Raw genomic sequence first — 12514 nt, 5'->3', positions numbered from 1 at the left:
TAATTCAATATATCTACTTGCGTACCGTACTACCGTGTAGGTTAGGTATATATATACCTATATATATTTTGAACTGAAAATTGCCTTCCATTTTTAAATTGTTTTCATATTAAATCCATTAGTTATCATAGGTGCAGGAACATTTGAAACCATTAAATTAAAAATAGTTTAAGATATTTTAGAACTAACAAAAATGAATTTAAAGTACCTACTATAATCTTAATGTCACTCGAATAATTCAATATTATTTGCTTAAAATTTATTATGATTGGTTAACCAAAAAATTAACGCTTTTAACACTTTGCAACTCTACGTTTATTTATCAATAATACATGCTAAACTAACAATATTGTATTTTTGTTTTTTTAACTATATAAAGTTAGTAGAAATTCTAATATTTTTTTTTAACCCATGTTTTTATTGGTTTTTTTAAATATTACACTCATATTGACTAAGAATGTTTGGTTATAATATTATTCGTAATTCATATCTTAAAAATGCATTTAAGTCAAATTTAACAAAATAATCAAAATATTAATTATAAGAATTTTTTTTTAAATGATTATTGTAGGTATCCTTGATTCATATAATTTATTTGACAATAAAATGTAAACTAAATCGATAATACATTATAGTATAACAAGCTAATACTCTAATTTATATTAAAATCAAGTAAAATAATGTACCGCACTGTTAAATGAATATTTTATGATCTAAATTTATTTACACAGATAATAAAAATATGTTGACTACTGTACAGTCAATTGTACCACACCAATGAGTAGGTTATTGATCATTGCTAAATTAATGTGTTCAATTTTAATTCAATAACGAATCATTCCATATGAATGACAATATTTTAAACAAAGATTATCTGTATTACTAACTAGGTATATAAAATATAAAGGGTATATTATATATATTATGCTTTTAGTATGATATGGTAATAGTATATTGAATTAAGTTTTAATGAAATCATCGTATTTGTTATGTTTATTAACAGCTGTAGGTATTACGTGACTTCGTCCGGATCAAAACTAATATATCTTTCTATCGTAGTCCACTGTGTTTCAATTAAAATATTTAATGCAAAAACAAATAAAGTATATTGTATGAAAATAATTTTACATCTATAAATAGCACAAAAAGAACTAAACTATTTTAAAAATGTTATCATGTCTAATAAATTTTAACTTAAATATTTAGTGAACATTTTTCTACACTTATTTTATTTTAACCACCTACAACAAAAAAACTAAATCAATTTTATCAAAAAAATAATTCTGCGTAAAATTTTCCGTTTTCCATGATCCAGTTATTTATAAGAGTACTCGCTGAAAATTTATTTTACTTTAGATCCCCCAAAATAATATGTAACAAATAAACACGATTTTTTAATAAAAACTGAAATGAAATTCAAAGTATTTTTTCTGCTCAAAACGATGGTGACGGTACACACACATAAAACTAAAAACAACAACATATACCTACTATTGTAAAACCAATTTATTCATTGCTCTGCTCGGAATCTAAAACTATTGTAGTTTTATAAAATTTAATTTTAGAATTCCATTTAAAAGTTAAAAGAAACAATTGTTCAAAGTATATTGTTATTTTGGTTTTTTTTTTTGTATCATTGTTATTCTGAATACATACATAATGTATTTCTTATAGGTATAAATTTATTTTTGTTACTTTTTGTTACAATTGAATGACTTAAAAACATTCCCCTTCGTTCACTGAAGAACTTTAAGATCGCCACATCATCTAGACAAAAGTAAAAATTCGTGCACACACCCTGCAAAATATCTGAGTATTGATCTTATATTTATAGCCCTTATAATAATAATAATATATGTATGTGTGTGTGTGTCAACAATCGCATATATCACCCTTCGGCAGTGGCGATGACGGTGGTGACAGCGTACCAAAGCATTGTGATACATTGTTTACCTATCGGTTTGTGACCCCCCTTTTACTATATTATATAGAGTGACAGTCAGTCGATACGTTTGCCCTCTAAATAGAAGTTACACTGAAGCATATAAATGGGAGAGTCGGTCTAAGAATTATTTGACAATCTGCCCACCAGAAATGTTTATAACTTGTTGGAAATTATTTCAAAATCGTTAATAACATTTTTTTTATAAATATAAAATTTATATTGCGATATATTTTCAATTTTGTATTATTTAAAGTCGAGCCAATACCTCTAAGGGCCCTTCCACCATAATCCACCACTGATATAATACTCATTTCCAATCGAAACTCGCACAACTATAGTATTATACACTTTAAACTAAATGCTATTTTTAAAATATGCACTTATACATAATCTTGTATTATTTATCGATATATTATACAGGATGTTTCACGATAAACTGAAAATTGTAATAACTTTTGTTCTATTAAACATTTTCAACTTTTTTTTTTTTTAATTGTAAATTACTATCTGTGCTACATTTAAATTTTTTTTCGATTTTTTTTTTTTTTTTGAACATTTTGTATGCAAAATTTAAAAATTAAAAATTTTTTTATTTGATATTTAAAAAAATCAAGATAGCCATTTTATAAATCCGGGTTTTAGAATAATTTTGATGTAAAAAAACTTTTACTAAGGTTGAGTCAATAATTTTTAAATAGTTTTTAAAGTTTACTTAAATTAAATTTATTTCTTGTTTATCAGTGTTACAATAATTATCCAGAAAATCTATTTGAAATAATATAAAATTGTACAAACTTCAAAAAATCGTGGAATATAAACAGCTGAATATTTTTCATTCTTTTTTTGGGGGGAAAATGTTTCAAAAATTATATTAATAAAATGCCTATTTTTATTTTTTTAAATATCAAATAGAAAATTTTTAATTTATTAATTTTACATATAAAATCTTTAAAAAACAATCGAAAAATTAATTTAAATTTAACGCAGATGACAACTAGTAATTTTAAAAAATGTTGAAAATGTTCAATAGAACAAAAGTTATTGCAATAATTGTCAGTTCACCGTGAAACACACTGTATATATGGATACTTATAAGTAAAGCGTGGATTTATATGCATTTGCGTATTTATTCTGGTTGATCATATGATATGCTAAGTGAGTTCTAAATTTGTTTCATGATAACGATTTAAACCATGAAATTTTTTAAAGTAATTTTAGCATATTTCGACATTTTTCTATTTTAAGAATTTATTTTTTAATTTTAACTGCATACTTATATTCTTTTATTGCATATTTTGATGTTTTTAGACATTTTTTAAATATAAACTATTTTTCATGCATATTAAAACATTTTATTTCAAATATTTATGCACATTTAAGATTTTTTAAGCGCATAATTGGTTAGTTTTTAATGCATATAAATCCGCAATTTACATTAAAGTTATAAATAGGTAACAAATTACCAATTTTTCAATATTCTTACGTGTTTAATTAAAATGAACTAAAATAAAACACATAAATGAAATATGTCAAACTTGAATATCCTTTTTCATGTTTTTATTTGTACGTTTCATTATTTTTAGATTTATAAAAATAGAAAATAATTTTTTACCTAATTCAAGCATTTACTTTTACTGAATGCATTATTTTGAAAATTATTTAAATTTTATTGTTATTGAACTATTGTTACTGTGTATTTTCATTTTTCTCGTTTATATAGGTTGAAATATGTATGATACAAATTATAAACTTTTAAAATATTTTCTTCACTAAGAGATTAAATAAAACCAAATTATATATCGAATAGGTACGTATGCGTATAAGACATAGGTAAATTTAGGATTTTTATTTTTGTTAATTTTTAAGCTAGTGAATTACTAATTTTCATGTATTTTTAAAAAATGTTTACTTTCAAATTTGTAGTATATTTTATTAACTATAATATTATAATTATTTCAAGCATTTAAAAAAAAATATGTTATATTACAAGCACAGCTGTCAATAAACAATTATTAAATAGGTACTTGACATTTCTAAAAAATTAAAAATTAGATTATATGAGCAGGTATAAAATGGTTACAGAAAACGTGATTGATATAATAATTCGATGTTCATAATATTTTACATAAAATGAATTTACTCGGCAAATTAGCCATGCAAGATTTTATCATTTTGGACGACCATAAAAACAAAAAATGTATTTATTTAAAATAAAATTATAATTGTAAATTTGCAGCCGCATAACAATTAGCTGTACGATTATGTATTTCTTTTTCTGACTTATTACAGATTTTAAAGGTCTATCACCTCAGTAATTTAATCTATCCAGTGGCGTATTTATTGGGGGGTCCCCTCCCCAAAAATATATGCAAAAAAGTATGTATAATATGTACAATATTATATACTTATTTCACTATTCAGGGGTTGATCTGAGTGAGGCTAATGGGGTGAGCATCCCCTAAATTAAATAACCTGATCTTTTTATTTTTTTTTATGGTCTATGCGCTCCCCCCTCCCTATTAAAAATGTCTGGATCCACCCTAGTTACTATTATGACCCTTCCCACTTCAAAAAAAAAAAAATAAATAATAATAAGTTTGTAAATACACCAATGAATCTATCCATATGATAAAATGCTCTCTTTTGTTTTTTCAGCTACATTATTTACTCCAAATATCTTAAAAGGTCACCCTTTACTCTATCTATATATCTATGTTTTTTTAGGTTATTTTCACTTCGAGTTTAGTTTTCATTCATTGTGTTCAAAAATATTTACACTCCATACTACATTAGCGTATTTACCGATAATAATACGTTTCAGTGCGGGGGGCGGAGTCAAAACCTTTCTGCATGTTGTATACATATTTTTACCCACCCTAATCTAATTCAACGCAAAGCGCTGAACTCATATAGTCTATAGAGTTCGAAATTTTAATATAAACACTTAAACAAATATAATATTCAATTTTACATAAATTATTTTACTATCAGTATTTATATTTATGAATTAATCGTTATTTTTTTATGAATTAATTAATAATAAATACATATTTGTGTTTTTATTAGTGTTTGTCATATATTATTATCAGGCTGTGTTACATATATTGTTATTGTATAAAATATGTAAAATGTATAAAAATTGTAAATTGTTAGTGATATGTTGCATTGAGCTTGTTTGTTTGTATATTTGCTCCTAAATTTCTTTTAAATTTTTTATTTTTTAATTAAATTGTTTCGAATTTAGATAGGCGCCCTGCTAGAATACGATTTGATCCTTAAGTGAGCCCAGCTCTACTTTAACAACGTTCGATTGCAGTTGGTTGTACACTTATATTTATTTTATTTTTTTTTTTGTGCTCCGTTTACCCAAATTCGCAAAAAATTGATGACTGAGCAGGAATTTGTATTTTTGAAAAATTTAACATTTTTAATTTGTTGTATTTTGGTATCATATTGTATATTTATATCCAACATAATATTATTTTGATGTGAGCGTTATTTCACTTTGTTAAAATTGTCATTTTTTTCAGAAACATATAAATTAGTTGTATTATTTAGATTTGATTCTTTATTCTTATATTCTTTTATTCTTTATTCTTTAGTTTAAATCAATTAATTTATTAAAATACGTCATATCACCAAAAAAAGTTTCGTCTGTTTTATTTAAATTACCCAGTGCAAGTTTGATTAAATTTGCTCTATCAATTGTTGATGAGATTTAAAAAAATCTTATAGTAATTTGACAAAAATACAAATGTATTTAAGCAGGGACGCCCATCTAAAATCAAAACAATTTCATTAAAAAAAAAAAAAGTTAAAAGAATTTATTTAGGAGCAAATATACAAGCAGACAAGCTCAATGCAACACATCACAAACATTATATAATTTTTATACATTTAACATATGTTATACAATAACACTTTTTTTTTTTTTTTTTTTTTTTTAATTGAACTTAAGCCCGGCAACTAGGGCCATTAGCTGTTTGTAAGGGTTATGAACTATGGTAAGGGGTAAGGTTGGTACGGTAGGTTGTATTTTACGATTGTTACGGTTGATAACAAACACGTGTATGTGTGGCAAGGTTTTTAACCACTATGATCCCGAGTGATCACCCATCCGGGAGCTAGTAACTGTGGTCGTTACTTACTCTCAGTCGCATTCCGCGACTGATAGCAGCCAACGCACCACGCCAAGCCACACAACAACAATAACACTATACGTAACATAGCCTGTTTATCATATAATATGACAAACACAGTAATAAAAACAAAAATATGCATTAATTGTTAATTAATTCATTAAAAAAACAACGATTAATTCATAAATATAAATATTAATAATAAAATAATTTATGTAAAATTTAATATTATACTTGTTACTTGTTTTTAGTGTTTATTTTAAAATTAGGATTCCTATGTATGCCTCACACTGAATCAGATAAAGGTCGGTAAAAATATGTATACATTATACAGAAAGGTTTTGACTCCGCCCCCTCCCCCTGCGCAGAAACGTACTAGGATCGGGAAATATGCTAACGGCTAACTGTTAATAGGTAGCCGGTGCCTATATCTTTTTCTCTTAATAATGTCCCCCTATGCTAGATTTTCTGTGTAATTCTTCTAATTATTCATTTTTTACATCCACATCAATAGTTTTAGTTATATAATATTATTATAATAAGCTAATAAGTTTAAAAAAATATATCAGTTTTTAATAAAACGAGTCGCAGATGACCACCTTAATTTCCTCAGCAATGCGAATGAGGTCATACGTTGGACCATTATTGATCTGCCCGGGTCACTCGCAGTCGCAACAGTATTGCGTCGCAGCATCCAATATATATTTTATGAGCTAGACGCGAGGTCGAAAAATCATGGACGGTCTACCCACCGCACTACCCGGCCGACCCGTGAGTGGTATAGGTAGAACATAATTGAAAACGGTACCTTTTTTTAAGTACCTTTTTTAATATCATATTTAAAACGTTTTTACCTACCAACTTTTATGCGACGTTGCCGCAGTAATTAAAAATACAAAATATAATTAAAATATACAGATATCAGTTATTAGAGAATGATAAGTGTTATTCATTTTCGTTAATAAGCTGGAACTACAACTATTATTGGAACATTTCCAATTCATTAAACCATCTGCATTGTCTTACAAATGAATATTTATCATTATTTAATACTGCAAGATCTTTTCCGCGTTCAGACTTTATAATTTTGAAGTTTTCCATCATAATTAATATTACACTATACTACACACTATATATTATACACTATATTATTAGTTATTACGTTGTTACCTCTGTCAACCAAACAACTGAATTTGGTGGATACGTAAACCACGATATCGTATTTATTAATTTTATTACTAAACATTAAGATAAATGTCAACAGGAATTCGAGGCCCCTAAATCCATAGGTAAACTATTTTTTTTAATTATCGAACATTTTATTTCGGGACGGCACTGAACGGCAACGTCGCTCTAAAAATCATTCTTAATCGTTTGATTATAAGGTACAAAATATTGTCTCTTTAATCTGCCGCAATCATTCACAATCGTGTTATCAAAAAGGTACAACGTTCTCAATTATTGTACTCTACCGAGTGGGATGACTATGACCAGGGGGGTGTAGATAAATATAGCCATATTATAATATTATCATTGTAATAATTTCATTTGTATTATTTGAATCGCAATTTCTTCGCGTTTCTTTTATTATACATTATACTATTATAGTACTATTCTACAATGTTGACAAAACGATCATTTACTCATCACCACAAATCGTAATAAAATAATCATGTAATAATTTTGATTTGGATTTAAGTCGTTCATGATGGCAGCAGAATATGGGAAATAAATATAATATCATACTACCTGGTCTTCTACCACCAAAGGCCACTACAATGAATCAAATCCAAAAATAACGAGCGATAAATGATTGCATTTATGATGGGCCGTACATCATTTGCGCATTATCCGTTTTACCTGCACCAAATTATCATACATCAAATGCGCATCAACATGTTGAACAATAGAATTGTATGAAAAATAGTTTTTGATTGAAAATGTAATGATTTCCATAAATCATAAGTAATAAATAAACTCATATAATTAAAATAAATTGAATTGCAGTCATAATAATTATACAAATACACATATTGAAATGAACACTTTTGTCGGCACATTAGAGTCATTAAGTACAAATATAAATAAAATTTGAATAAATTGAAAATAAATGCCATCGCTGCCATCACAAAATCTCTCCATTTCTCTCTATCATATGTGTCGTAAAATAAATTTTAAAACAAAAATATCTGTACAATATTTAAAAATTGATGAATGAATTTCAAGATCAAAGTTAGAAAATAACTAGCACTTTTGGGTATACACCTTTTTTTAAATTCTATTGTTAAATAATATTGATGCGCAAATGACGTAAGACCTTTTAAACGGCTTATGCGTAAATGATGTATAACCCAAAAATCGAATGATGCGCAAATGTCTTACAAAATTAACAATAGCGATGCGCAAATAACAACCGGTGTTATGGTGGGCATCTTTTTGATGTTATGATATTATTAAATGTATCGTACAGAGTATTACTTTTAATCGACGTTTTCAAGGTAAAGACAGTATTACATTTAGTAATATTATGGTTTTTAGTGTGAACCTTTGCCGCCACAAAACTAACAGACTGTTTTACGATATAAACAGTCCATTACGGTTGGATAAATATATATAAAAAAAAAATAAGACGTAAAAGTCGTACAATATGTGTACTTTATGACCTTATGGAAAATTAGAATTACTCTACTCAGAGGAGTTATAGAGTAAAAATTTAAAGACGATTATATTTTAAAGATAACCTCATATCTGTTTTTAAAAGTTACATTATTTCTAAATGAATAAAAACAAATAAAAAACAAATATATTATTTAAATAACCATATATTTTTTAATGTGTATTATTTTGAAAAAGATCGATATTTGGTTGTATCTAAAAAAATGTTTACTTTAAATTTTGTTTGAAGTGATTTTGCTTGAAAATTACTTTAGAAGGAGCTATTATCATTGTCTGTATGAATGTTTTTAAGCTCGTTTGATGGCAATTGTATAATTAGGGAATAATTTGACATATATTGTGTATTGGCCTACAGAAAATATCGATCTGCAGCGTTAGGGCCATACTGTAGAGCGCCGCCATTGTTGTTTGTAAATTGTCGGCGAAGGTCATTGTGAAACCACAGTATAACCAATTTAGAATCTACAGCGTTCCCTTCTGTTATCAATGATAACTTATCATTGTTATGATTTTGTATCAAAAATTCAAATATCGCCAACAGTGAGCTGTGCAAATACGTAGGTAATATCTCATAATATAATGTAATTACGTCGAATTTCTACGGCTTTTGAAGAATAAATTAAAATTGTTTATTTAGCCAATCTTTCCAATAGGTATGAATCGTCCGAAAACTCGGAATAATTAGATGCGACTTTCACCGTAACATTTTATAATTTTTAAATTTTTAAATTTCAGAAATTTGAAAGCAACTCATAACGGTCAGACGAAAAAGAGGATCAAAGTCAACAAATCAAATTGCGAAAATTCCACTGTGCAAGATTGAACAGCAACATCAACAGTAGTTGTTTAATGACTTCTATCCTCAACTACCGATGAGTGATCGCCAAAGGCATGGTCTGTAAAAACTATTGATAAATCTATGAGTAAATACCTAATCATTAATAATTACACACTAGTTAGAAGTAAATTATACCATATCATATTAAATTTATAGTTGAGTCTTGAGAAAAACATTGACACAACAATTTAATTCAAAAATTCAAATATTACTCAAGAAAAATAGTTGAGATGGAAGTGTTAATATATTAAATACCCTTTTTAGTACCTATTGAAGTAAATAGTCTTAGTTTATTAAATAAATATATCACTAATAAATTTAATGATATTTCTAATTTAATAGTATCTTTTCAATAAGTTAAAAGCCAACAGTTAATACCATAATAAGGAACAGTAAAATGTAAAGCTTTATACACAATTTGTGTGAGATAAACACAATAAAATACATTTCTAAGAAATTATATAATAAATTATAATATAAATATAGTAAAATTTAACTCTGACTTGATTCAAAATTGGTATTATAATCAACAAAATCAAATAATACAATTTTTATTTTACATACTTTCAAATTTTGCTAAGGTAAATGTGTTTACAATATTAATAATCATGTTTATAATATATAATTCAACATATCTTTTATAAATTGTGGTTTTTTTTTTCAAGTAAAAATTAAAACTTAACATTTTTTAATTTTATTATTATTTAATATTTTTGTACATAAATATACACCTATTGATATAAACATTTTTTATGTTGATAAAAATAAAAACCAAGTAAATATATTTTTTACTAATTTGTAATGTTTGTTTTATACTATCAATGTCATATTCCCAAGAATGAAAAAATATCAATACTTCAGATTTAGAAGATTAATTTAATCTGGTAATAAGAAGAAACACAACATTTGGAGAAGCGATTAAAGATTTGTTTTATTGTATAGTAAGTGTACCCTAACTCTTAAGAATATATTTTTAATACAATTGCTAAACAGTTTGACGACTTAGTTTTTTATAGTGTTGGATAAGTTACTTTTAAAATATAAAAAATTAACTTTATTTATTGCATAGGGAGTTATTTAATTACTTTACCCATTGCTTAAATTACATTACAATTAAATAAATTTACTTTTCAATCTAAAAGTAGCTATTATTTCTCTATGTCACAAAGAAAATAACAATTCAATCTATTTTTCTAATTTATTTTAGTAATAAATTGTCATTTAATAAACAGCATAAGTAGACATATTAAAGAGGTTAAAGTAATTAAAAATATATTTGAAAAAAAATAATAAACAGTCAACAATCATAAACAATAACATACAAGTAAGATTTATACAAGTATCAATTTTCAACTATTAAAATTTAAAATTAATTTATGTTAATTTATATAAAAAACATTATTACAGCAGTCCACCCGTCTTATTTATATGAAACATTCTATATACAGTAGAAACTTAGTTAAACGTCACTCTCTGTTTTCCATCTTGGTCAAAAAATGTTCTAATTCAACTTATAATCATAGATTACCTTTGCTGATAGTGATCTGCACATGAATTATTATGCACATTGTGTATAAAGGTACCTAACAATTTTTTTCGGGTTAGTTTCATAAAGTATTTGTTCCTTAACAGGAAGTAGTTACTAATAAATTAATTTAAGTTTATTAATGAATGTTGATTTATTTAATAATAAAATAAAAATTTGTTATTATAAATTTGTCTAAATAATATGTACTTTTATTGTAAAATTTCTATTAACTGTCACAGCGACAGTCTCAATATTAACAGTCAGTTAAGTTTCTACTGTATATCAGGAAGAATTAATTTAAAAAAAAATACATGTATATTTTTAATTTACAATGCTCAAAAATTTTGACATTGAAACACATTATATTATATGAATTACTTATCAAGAGAAATTTCTATTAGATATTTGTCAAATGGTAACAATTCTAACAAAATTACATAATCTGTCACAAATAAAGTAATTTTGTTATTCTGATGAGTTAATCTTTTGACATTAATATTCAATACTGGTTTAATGATGTAGCTTACCTATAGGACATTGTTTTATTATAAATGTGATTAGGTAAATACTTACACTGCTATTTTATGTTTTGGTTATACTTTTTAAACTATTACTGTTTTATACTTTCTATTTATAAATATGTTTATTGTTTATTCAGTGTTAAAAGTCTATTTACATTTATTTTAATTGAACAAAAATCAATTTTATTTAACCCATTTTTGGTATTGCTATGTTCTTTATATTGTTCTACCACTATTATTAAATGGGTGTTTCCTCACCTTAATACTTACACATTTTTATTAACTTCTTATTCAATCATTACTAAAATATTTATTTGCTAGTTATTAATGTCTTTTTATCAATGCGATACATATTTAAAATAATAAAGATTAAAAAACTTATTATAATAAGACTAAAATTTAAAAACTTAAAAAATCATATAAAATATTATTTTATTTATTTTTTTTTTTTTTGCTTTATAAAAATTACTATTATGTTATATATTAAAATATGATTTATCTTGACTCAAATTGTCTGAAGTATTTCACTTATTGATACACAATATACGTATATGTGTGTTATCTTAGGTTACTAATGACTGTAGGTTCAATTAAATATCAAGAAGTATTGATAAATGTATTTAATTTAAAAAACTATGTTTGGAAACATGTCAATTGAAGGTATTAATAGTGAATTTTTATTTGAGAGATATTTTTTTTGTAATATTACAATTTTTTTTAATTTTTAAAACCTTTTGGTTCTAGGATAAAGATGGAAAACGAAGATTCCATGATCTTTGTACAACAAAAAAAATTAACAATGATACTTCCAAGTACTTCAAACCTACATTACTTATTTTTTTTGTAATGTTACAATTTTTTTTAATT

This window comes from Melanaphis sacchari, unplaced genomic scaffold (assembly GCF_002803265.2).
Source record: "Melanaphis sacchari strain LSU unplaced genomic scaffold, SCAv2.0 Contig32_pilon_pilon, whole genome shotgun sequence".
NCBI classification, from domain to species: Eukaryota; Metazoa; Arthropoda; class Insecta; order Hemiptera; family Aphididae; genus Melanaphis; species Melanaphis sacchari.
Note: the sequence above shows the minus strand (reverse complement) of the source record.